This window comes from Trichoplusia ni, chromosome 2, assembly GCF_003590095.1.
Source record: "Trichoplusia ni isolate ovarian cell line Hi5 chromosome 2, tn1, whole genome shotgun sequence".
NCBI lineage: Eukaryota > Metazoa > Arthropoda > Insecta > Lepidoptera > Noctuidae > Trichoplusia > Trichoplusia ni.
In genome coordinates, this window is record NC_039479.1 from 16,217,671 (window position 1) to 16,229,111 (window position 11,441).

The 11,441-nt window shown below is 34.8% G+C and overlaps 1 protein-coding gene across 2 annotated transcripts in view; it reads right to left on the reverse strand.

The window, feature by feature from the left end:
- LOC113508418 (eye-specific diacylglycerol kinase) overlaps positions 1-3,800 on the reverse strand; it is a 131,229-nt gene extending 127,429 nt beyond the window's left edge. For both annotated transcript variants that reach the window (XM_026891456.1, XM_026891455.1), the window contains exon 1: positions 3,393-3,800. The gene's annotated coding sequence lies outside the window, so the exon portion shown is untranslated. The remainder of the gene's footprint in view (positions 1-3,392) is intronic.
- Between the last annotated feature and the right edge of the window lie 7,641 nt (positions 3,801-11,441).

Here is an 11,441-nt window from a genome sequence, read left to right on the forward strand (position 1 = left end):
TTTAAAATGTAGCCTGGAACGCGTTAACGAACCAACTCAACGGATATCATTTAGCACAACCACCTCCCGCTGCTAATGAAGGAAGGAAAATTATCCATTCATCAGATCAAAACCGCAGGTTACATAGCTACACACAACCTCTAATACGCAAATACTTTTTCCTTTGATAAGACTCTTATAGCCGTCATTAAGTTAAAAATAGCGTCTTAATTACTTTATTGTTTAACTTGGCTGGAACATCAATAGATTTCTGCAAAATTAATAACGAAGTAGCCCAAACAAGACAAATATCAAATAACGGACAGAAAATTAATAACTTTTAACCTAGCTGTTGCGAGAATTAACTGTCTGAAAATTTTACATTATTACGCACTGTATTCAAATGACTTGCACGTGATCGCCACTTTTTCAAATGCAATCCTTATTTTGTAACGCAGGTAGGCGAGTATATACTTATAATAATGACTACTACCGATAGTTGCATATGGTCAATTCAGTCAGATCATTAACGTTAGATTTACTAATTTGCAGCTGTTAAGTATTTCGTATTTGGACTTCCAGTCTTAAGCAAAACAAGCTAGCGGTTGGAATTATTTTTCTAAGAAACTTATATTATAATTTTACTACCAAACTTATATTAATAATCTATCTAAATATTGGTGATAAGCCTACAGATGGATATCAGTAATTCCTGCTAGCTTCAATATTGTTTGTGACATATACAGCTAATATTCAACCGTACAAGATACGACATGAACTATTCCGAGGTCCAGGGGATTACTGGGATAAAAACTTCATCGGAGAAAGATGGTGCGTGACATAATGTGGGCAAACTATGTCGACCAAGACACGCCGGACCTTGGTTCAAGCCACACGACTTCATATGAAATTCTATTTTTATGGTAGTGTTATTGTTGTATTATGAACCATACATCACAAAGAATGACACAAACATGACATGACCCATGTATATAAAGCTATAAACACGAAAAAACACTTTTATAAATAATATAATTCCAAATTAAAGTCCACATAACGACACGCAATAGATCTTTAGCGTAAATGAGTTTGAAACACACTTCATGAAACGGGAGGTCGCGCCTCATTAACTATGCGACGTATTGTTATAATTTCAGATCATTAAATATAAAAAGCGTTGAAAGCGTGCGTATTAAATACATAATAACACATTTTGAGCGTAGGTAAATATTTAGTTGAAACGATGCTCGTATTCTTTCCGGTGAAAAAGTGAGTTATATTCAGGTTTATAGTTATAGCTTAGTTATAAAACGTATCTCCAGCTACATCTGCGATATGAAACAGGAATAGCTCCGGTTATTTCCAGCCTATTGTTAGCAGCGTATTTGATATTATTTTGATTTGAACAGTTATTCGGTACGCTAAGAATTTATCAACTGAGTGCCTTTCGGGAATTGAAATGAGACGTCTATGGCCGTCAATCCGTGTTGGGCTCGTACTTGAGTACCTGAGCAATCGTCTTTAAGAGATGTTCAAAGAATAAGGGCCGTTTATAATCAGCTTGTTCCAATTTCGTCGAGCGCACCTTTACCCAGCCCTTAGGAACATTGGTGTTTGGTTTACATTACGTTGGATTACGAAATACTATTACCAGAAGTCGGTCGAAAAATATTTTTATTACATCGTCAGACGTCGGCGATAATCATGCTCGTGTATATTTGTCGCTGTTTATTTTATTTAACGACATGTAAATTATATGATATTGGCATGAACACGGAAAACGGGAAGGTGCGTAAATTAATTCATTAACGTTTTTCTTTAGTTTGAAATATTTCAGATATTTTTATTTCAGTTTGTTATTATATTCTCGTTTTTTAAATCAACTCTAGATAAATTCAATGATTAATTAAATTAAAAAAAATTAAAACAGATCGACTATTAAAAAACCTTCATCGATGTACCTATATATCGTCAGGATGTCATTAAAATAATTATATTCAAAGCTTAGATTAAGACGGTAATGGAGAGTCGTTCATTAAAAGATTCTAAATTATTTGCTCTTTTACAAAATATTCTCAAGTACTGTAACCAATTTGCGTAATTGATGTATAAAATTACATTTCGCTTTTCAGATTGTTCTTTGACCGAACTTAATGTATTAAGGTAAGGAAATATAAATAGAAATCACCTATAAACCTATTTTATGTAGGTTCTTACGTATAATAACGAAATAGGTTTTTGAAAGAAGGTACTTTTTAAATAATAACCGATTTTATAAATACGATAAATACAATACGTTTTGCTAGTTCATTACATTGGTATTATTTGCTAGCGATTTATTAGGGATTAGAGATCATATCTGTTAATATTCTATACTTAGATACTTGTAAATAAAGACAATGTACTACGTATTATAAGATCTCCGTGCGTAGGTATCTAATCTACGTCAATTGTATGTAAGTATCATATTATTTATACGTAATATGCTCAGATTAATATTAGAGATTATGTAATATCGCCCCGTGGCTGTGCAATGGCATACCTGTGCTTAACCCTAAGGGAAAACCACCCCGACTATTATATTACTGCTTATTATACAACCTTCCCTGTATCGTAATAATGTCACCCTTTTACCGTGTGTAATATCTACTAGTTGTTAGATTACTCTGAAGTCATCTAAGTATTTTATATTTATAAACGTAGCTGCTTTATAAAATTAAAATATAAACAAAGCTAAAGATTCAAACACAATTTATAGACAATGTTTTGGACAAGAAAGTACACGCGCTTAGCACAGCTAAGTGCAAAACGATCCTTTTTAAGAGCAACGGACACCTACTCTCATTGTAACTTTGTAACTTCAAGAGGGTTACTCACATACCTCACCCGGTTGTGTAATTTAAACCTACTCTCAACGTTTCATGTCTCGCAATAATCCTTTTTTTATTGAAATGAAAATTTCCACCCAAAAATGTTGCGCTGCCTAGCAAATGAAGGAATCTTTTTGACAGCTGAAATCACTGCTACCAACTCCCAAAAGTTTGATACTGTTTATATTATTATAAACTTTGTTTGAACTTGTAAAAGTCTAGTCTTAGTAGTCCATGAATGAATTTGTAGGTACCTGTGTTCGTACAAGCTGGTGGCTGTTTAATGAATCTTTATGTTAATACTTCCGAAGTCTTATAAGAAACTTCTCATCCTTACCATCGTAATTAATATTTAATCATGTGAAGCTCATTTAAAACGGAATAACAATGAAATCAGTTAGTCGTAAATAAAAGACAAGGCTTATATTGTGTCGTAAATTATACGAATTAAAGACTTTAAATGGGGTTTACAAGTTTTATCACAGTGGCAGAAAATAAAAATTAAATCGAGATAATTAAATGTGATAATACAAAATATCTTACCAAAACACGTGGGGTTTGTTTGAAGCGAGGCCAGCGGTTAGCCGGCAGCGGCGGCCGCATGGTGATCACCACACATGGCGCTGCACCACTCCAATACTGACCAAGACTTGTTCACACTCACTGTTTAAATGTTAAGTTCGAATCAGAAATTTAAAGTTGTCTAGAGGAGCCTGGCGTAGTAGGTTCTCGGGTTGAATAGGATCGCGGACGCGACGCGAAGTGTTTACAAGAGTCGAGCGGTGGAGTGTCGCGAAGTGTGGGAGCTCGAGATCGCGCGCCACCGCTCGCAGGCCGCGAAGCCGACTGGCGCGGTGTCGCCCGGTGTGGCTCGACTCAGGGCGGGCGGCCGCGCCCCCGCGCGCCCAATGCCTTAAATTCCTCACATACCGTCCCACTCTTTTAAGCGCACCTAAGTATTTGTCGAAGCTCGTGATCGCAGTGTGATATCTAAGTTCTCCACATATATGGTGACGCGTGATTTTATTGTGCATTGTTTTATCTTACATTTTATAAGAAAAAATACGGTGTATGAAAATTTACAGGTTTTTACGCTTTACTGCGATTAGGTCTAAAATAGTAACGTAGATAGGTACATAGCGTAATTTTAACAATAAGAAATAGTTAACTTAGTCATATACAGTATCGATATAAAATGTGGAATTGACATTATTTAATTAGTGAAATACTACTCAGTTCATAATTTCCTTCAAATAATTACGCTACTGTATAAACAATCAGCTAAAGATTGTATATACAGCCTACAAAGCGCAAACAGATAACCTATATTACATAATTTTGGTAAAATAGTCTTAACACAATAACACCCGAATCGTAAAACAAACATAAGAACTCAACCAAATGTTCCTACAATCACAAAATTTGTAAAACAAAAAAAAAAAGATCAAAATGACTCTTTCAATTTTAAACAATGAGTTTGAATTTTTTTGGGCCTCAACAACGATTAATTACCTTGTAAAGTTACCGTGAGAACAAATACCGAAACAATGTTTAACAATAAGAGTCTAAAATTACACTGATTACATGTCACATTAAAATGAACTATGGTGTATACAACATAATAGTCATATTAGGTGGAATTTAATATGTATTCACTAATAAATAATTTTTAAAACATAATCCCGGCCATGAATAAATGTCTTAAGAAAAAAAAAACATTTTGGAATTATTATTTGTAATGGAATCCATCTCGATGTAATATTTAGATTTTAATTTTCAACGTTCTATTTCTTAATGACCTTTTGTCCGCAGTTTCGCCGGCGTGTGTATCAGTTATAGCTACAAGTAGCAGCTTATATGTTAAAAGTTAATCCCGGTTGCCAGCTATCTCTCTACCAGATTTTGACAACATAAGCTCAGTCGTTTGAGCGGGATGAGATAACAAAAATGGTAACTCGCAAACCTTTGACTTTTTAATTTGGGTCTTATTGCTTTTTACCTTGCATTTATTTCAGGCTAACATATACATATCTATTACTAGTTAGGTTAAAGTTTTTCTTCACTTGATTGATCGGAGGAGACAGGCCATATTTCTAAAAAACAAACCTTTCTCGATCAGTTGATAAATAAATTATATACTTTAATATAATATATACTTTTATAGTAAATATAAATTATGTATTACAATACTATATAATACAGTTGGTTAAGTTAATAAATATGTATAAGCAGACTACATAAGGGCGCCGATGTTCATGTAGTGGTATTTATAATTATAAAGTTATTTTTTAGTTCAGAAATATTATTTTAACGATAAAATTAAATAACTAGCGAAAACTTTGCACTTGTGCGACTCCCTGGGTTATCTGTATGCGTACATACCTGCTAAGTCGCTTATTCGCATGCCACGCTACGAAGGCATTGGGTTTATAAACGTCTGGCTAGAAACACAGACACAGACTAAATCCTTATCTTCAAACCAGAGTCCGTATAACCTCCAAAACAATGAAACTCCGAAAAGAAAAGGATGGAGCTATACAAACATGTAGTACTATCCCTTTTTGAAAGGGTAGTAAAACTGCATAATGCAGGTTTCATAATAAAAGCGGTGGCAAATTAATTCGTGCGCGCTGCAGGAATGTCAACGACATTACAATGAAAGCCTGCGACTGAATGTCCAGTAAAAAAACTAGGGAACTTGCATAATATCACGTGACGGTATCTTTGCGGGAACTGTGAGAGAACAAACCTAGTTTTCTGTAAGGTATGCATAAGATAAACAAACATACCTACAGATTATTATCTTTATTTAAACTTTATTTAAACTTTAAACTTATTTGGTACACTTTAATAAATGTTGAAGTACGAGTAGTGTACCTAGTTCTAAGAATAATATAAATATACGTCTTTTATTATATTTATTTTGTATTTACAAACTAAATGAAGCTTATTTATATTCAAATGCACAGGATAAAAATAAATGAATGGAACAAAAATATAATTTAGGCAAAATCCAAAAACTAGCAATCTCATCTATTCGAAATACTTGAACAAATGTTATCGTGTAATGTAGCACTGAGGGAATAAAGTCCCTCTAAGTCGGATTCGATAACAAAAAGACATACCTATCTAACTTTCATCTACATATATTTATCTCACTTATAACAAAAAAGGTTTTATACCAAATTTTTGAACTAATATTTATCTTTGAAGGCAATTTAAAACATGCCCGATACACCTAGCTTCCATTAATGAATTAAGTAATCAAATCGTAGTTCGGAACACACGTTCGTAGCGAACAAATTAACTCCATGCAGTAGTGCGGTATTAGTTCATTTTAGTCCTGTCGAATATTAAAGAGCATTGTAGTAGCGTAGACCGTCTACGGGTCTACAGCCTACGAAGTTCTACAGTGACTGCAATTGAAGTCGTAGCCCGTAGGCCGTTAATGAAACGATGTACTCCTTTCGTCATCGATATTGAAATAGCTATTATTATTCAAGAGTCATATAATATTTATATATACTTGCTTATATTAATTTCATTGTTTTTCAATATTGTCAATACAGTAAAACTACATAATATACGACTCGCTTACCGTTTTCAATTCTTCGCATCTGTTTTGCACAAGAGTTCGTAAACTCGGAGAAAGTTCTCAATACACTTACCTGCAAGAAAACGAACGACAACTTTACAATCATTGTTTCATTAATTTGTAAAATTAATGACTTCAAAGTGAAGTTATAATTTGTAAAGGATCAAATAACTAGTAGGTATGGTTATTGAAAATTTATTAATTGTGTTAGAATAACATGCATCATTTGACAATGTATAAGATATTTAACAAAATAAGCTACCTTGCAAACTAACAAGCCAGATATCTACAGGTTAGCAAACTGAATTAATACTACAACCTGGAAAAACACACGCCCAAAAGAGTCATTCAAAGATCTAAAATCCGACCAAATTGCGTAACAAGTTGGTCGACTTTACTATTATTACCGTACTGTACAAAGCCAGCGTAGCAATAAAATAGGGCAACAGTTGGGATTCAGACTTTGTCGAGTCACACGCAAGTATCTATCTAGCTATTTTAGGGTTGACACTCACAGACCACCGCCAAGGAGCTAACTCTTCATATATTTAGGCGTTTTAGGCTCGAACGTTCTATATATTACGAATATTAAATGTATGGCAGATTATTCAGGTACCAAAACAAGCAACGCTTTGTGCGCGACGGAATTATCCTTGAAGAAGAAATGACGATCAGCAAATCTCAGTGCTGCGTTTGGTTGCTATTAGATATCACGACATTAACTTTATTAGAAAGTATTCTAGAATGTACTCGGCAAGTCGTGACTAAAGGACTTCTCTATGACGTATTTACTTGTCTCGTTCATTTGATACGCCCCCCCCCCCCCGCCCGTTGCTCCCAGCAGCTTCTAAGCTCCCGACGTAAGCTCTCCAACAATGTATTGTGTTCGTGATGTGGATATTGTTTAAAGCTACGCACTCGCTCGTCAACCGTGAATAAACATGTTGTATTTATGTCAAGTCAAAAGTTTTATAATTATACATGTATGTAATCTATTTTTGTACTCTGATTTTAATGACACTTCTATGCGTAGTTATTTTTTTTAATGTTCATATAGAGGGCGTACAAGGCGTGTGACAATATCCAAAACTAAGTTCCAATTAAAACAGCAGAAGGTAATATTTTACATCATAAGATAAATCAACGTGGAAACAATTAAAAATTCTAGAACAAAGGAAGCTGTAAATTCCGTGTGCTTATATACTTTATGTGATTATTTTCCGTTTCACAGACATAACGTTTCGTCATTATCTTTTTCTTAGATTCCGATAACACAGGCTAAAAGAAACAAACAGTATTTTGTGTCTTGCGAAAAAATACACATAAAAGTGATTACAACGCCTAAATAAAACTACGCAAAACCCTAAACAGTATCAAGTTTCAAGCATCAGTGGCAAGAATGCTATTGTGCACTGTAAATGAAAAAATGTATGAATGGGTTTAGCTAAGATGTGCGTGCAGATGTACGTCAAGACGTGATAAGGTAAGGACAAGAACGGGGCATGACGTCACGGGCGCTGCGTCGCCGCCGGCCGAGCTAGGTGACTACAGCCACTAAGGTAACTCACGTTTCTCTTATGACGTCACTCGGAAAATGAACACGGCAGCCCAGTTTGGGATCAATGGCCAATCTACAAAATAGAAACATCCAATTCATTGCTGCTGTTCACTCTTTTTCATTCTAATTATCAGTAACTTTTCAGTTTAATCATAGAACTTGTCTCTTTTTATACCCATTGTGTACACAAAATTTTACTTTCACATTGAATGAAGTTATGGTATACGTTGACTGTAGATGAGTAAACTATTTAGCTGTTTAACCGAGCCAAAGTTCGTTACAATTTAGTACCCAAGCTTACTGAACTGAACTCTACCGCTATGAGTTTTGTACGTACCCATCCTGGCTGGTCTGGTCGGCTTCTTCGGTGGCCTCCGCTTCGGTGTCCACACCATTGCAATGTTCCACAACCACTTCAGGAACCTCACTCATGTCAACGTGCACTACACAACAGCCGGCAGCAAGTCACCCGGCCGAGCCCCGACGAGCCAATATCGCAGACTACCATTTTGCCCTTGGTCAAAGATTACCATTAGTACAAGTACTATTATTAAATTAAGCGCAGGTAACTTACAGACAACATCTATACCACTAATAAAATCTTTAAAAGAGGACATTTTGTATATTGATTACACATTTTTAAATATGGATATTTTATGAACATGGGTGTAAGTATATTTATCGATCGATATATACGTCTCGTTGTTTTTGGACATTTATTTTATAGCATGTGAAGACATACGTCCTTCCTTCTTCAATTCATTAAATTTCTACCTGCCTAATGCCTAATATTTTTGGATCCCATTGACAATCTGCGGGCAAATTTTGTGTTTCTAGTGACTCTGCAGCGATACATCCCCGTATAAACCATTAAGACACATGGCTTGGTCGTTATTGGAGACGAAACGATTATTAATGGTAAGACATGCCAGAGCAAATGAAATAGTGCCTGCAAATGTATTATTGTTAACAAAAGACGTTGTTTGGACAAAACTTAAACAAAAATTAAAATAATGGGCAGAGCCAGGAAAAAAGTGTAGTATAACATTATAAGCATGCGCGGTGGATAGCAAGCGGGTCACGAACGCACGCTTAGGGCTTCAGCTAACGTAATCCCTTTAAAGAGTAGTTTGCCTGTGGTATTTAGAAAAAAAAATAATCACAATGTAAAGTAACACATAATGAACGTAATAATACAAGTTCATTTTTATTATAAAACCTATTGGTCAAGAAACAATACACTTTGAAACGAAAATAACTCTTTTTTTTCATCAAAAAACTGATAAAAAAAAATTTACAGTTTTTTACATTGATACATTCCAGTCTTTCCAATTCATCTCATACATGATATAAATACTCTAGAAAAACATACCTTAAACAGTTCTAGCTCTTAAATAGATACCTACAGAATCTTATAAGACTAAAGGCATCCATCCTCGTTTATAACTGAAACTTGTAGAATTTCACGCGGGCAAAGTTTTACACAAAGCTTACGTATAAGACGCTAATGTTTATTTGGTGTGTTATAATTATAACGCGAAAATACGAGTCTTAATGATGGTACTGCTAATATTTAATCAAACATTAAGACGCCTTAGGGGTGAAAATGTTCTGTCAAGAGGTTTTAGCTTGAAGCTGTAGAAATGTTATCAAACGTAACAATATTGATTAAGGTTCCCTCAGCTTATAAATGTGTAAGGATATATCTTCCTTCCACAGTTTATTAGATCACTGTTATAGTAGGATAAGAGAGTTAGTATACCGGATTTTTATTTAGACTGAAAAAGATCTTGCGGCATATGGTTCCCATTAGTAATGAGCATAGATAACAATTAAAATATTTTTGTCGACTTTCGATGACTGGAAAAAAGGTTTGTTTTCCCCAAAACAAAAATCGCAACCTTATGCGTCATAGTGTACATTATTCATAAATTGCTTAGTATTTTAGATCGCGTATCACACATAAAACATTCCCTCACATTATGCAGGAGAGCATAAACCAGTAGCTTTTGAAGAGCCTGTGACACATAAAGCAAATAAAATAAGCCATTCAATCAATCTGAACGGTCGGTTGTCCATAAACTTTTAATAGATTGCCTTCGATCGTCCTAGTACTTACCGTAATAGCCTTGTGATTGTTTGCTCGCATACAGTATGTATTGGCGTAAGTCACGGTAACTTCTATCATAAAATTACTATGGAGAAATATTATACACACGTAGGTACTAAACTACCACTAATTTCTCAAGGGACGCGCGGTTAGATAGCATGGTTTATTACCTAATTTCAAGTGCTGTTGTTCCTTTCTTATCAGGATCACATACATTTATGGTGCAAACAGATTTTCGAATTATGCCTTAATTACAGCTCATCATAATGAGGTGTAATTTTACCTAAATTACACCTCATTATGATGAGGTGTAACGATGCCTAATGTTAACTTACATTATTGGGCAAAAATACATATTCCAACCAAAACTATTTTGTGGCGCAACTTAGCTAAGTGCTCTTCTCTTAACATCTGCCTTTAGAGATGAGGATCGATAGCCATCATTTAGGACTTAAAACGAATGAACATATAATAAATTTAATTTCACTGTATTACTAACAGCTTTTAAGCGTATATGTAAAAACCTGTGTAGAGCAACATACACGCCAAAGATTCTTAAAACAACTTATAACCTTTTTCACATTTGATCATTGACAACATGTGACCTACGTTCACTTACAAGGGTATCTCCCACTAAATACTTACATAAACGTCTACAGATAAAAGTGTACCCTTTATATTTTGTGTGAGTGCCCTCCACTAGGTAATACCCTAGGGAAGGATCCCGACCTCACTCTTAGTCTTTCGACTATCGGCCATCTTCGAGAAGTATTATTGAACATGAATATTTTAAACTAATGTCTTCTCAAATCCCTATGAGGAGGCACTATTTATCGTATTTAGGTTAGCAAAATTATTTCTTCAACCGAAGATACTTCAGGCTACTTAAATTGGTGAGATAATACCAGAGTACCATACGTAATGGTGGACCCATTACGTCTTAAGATAATGTTATTACTATTTTGGAAGGGTGACACTGTGAGAGCATACTACAAGACGCAGAACGTTGTCTCTTCTTATTAAAAATATTTCTCAAAGCGGTAGCTATTGGCCCTCAAGTAAAAATAAAACAGCTTCCACAACAGCCACGTTATTTGATAGAGGTTGAAAGTATCGTTAGGTGTATAATATTTTTGTTTGTACAAGTTGTGATAGGTTGTTAATCCAACGCCTACCGACGCCAAAACAACTCATTTGTCTCGGTACTCCCAGTTGATTCTGCGGCAACTTGCGCAGAATAATAAGCAGTCGAAACTCTTATATTTTCATCACAGCATCGAGGGAAATTGCTGTTATGTACTTCGAAAGTAATATTTTGTATCAAGGATA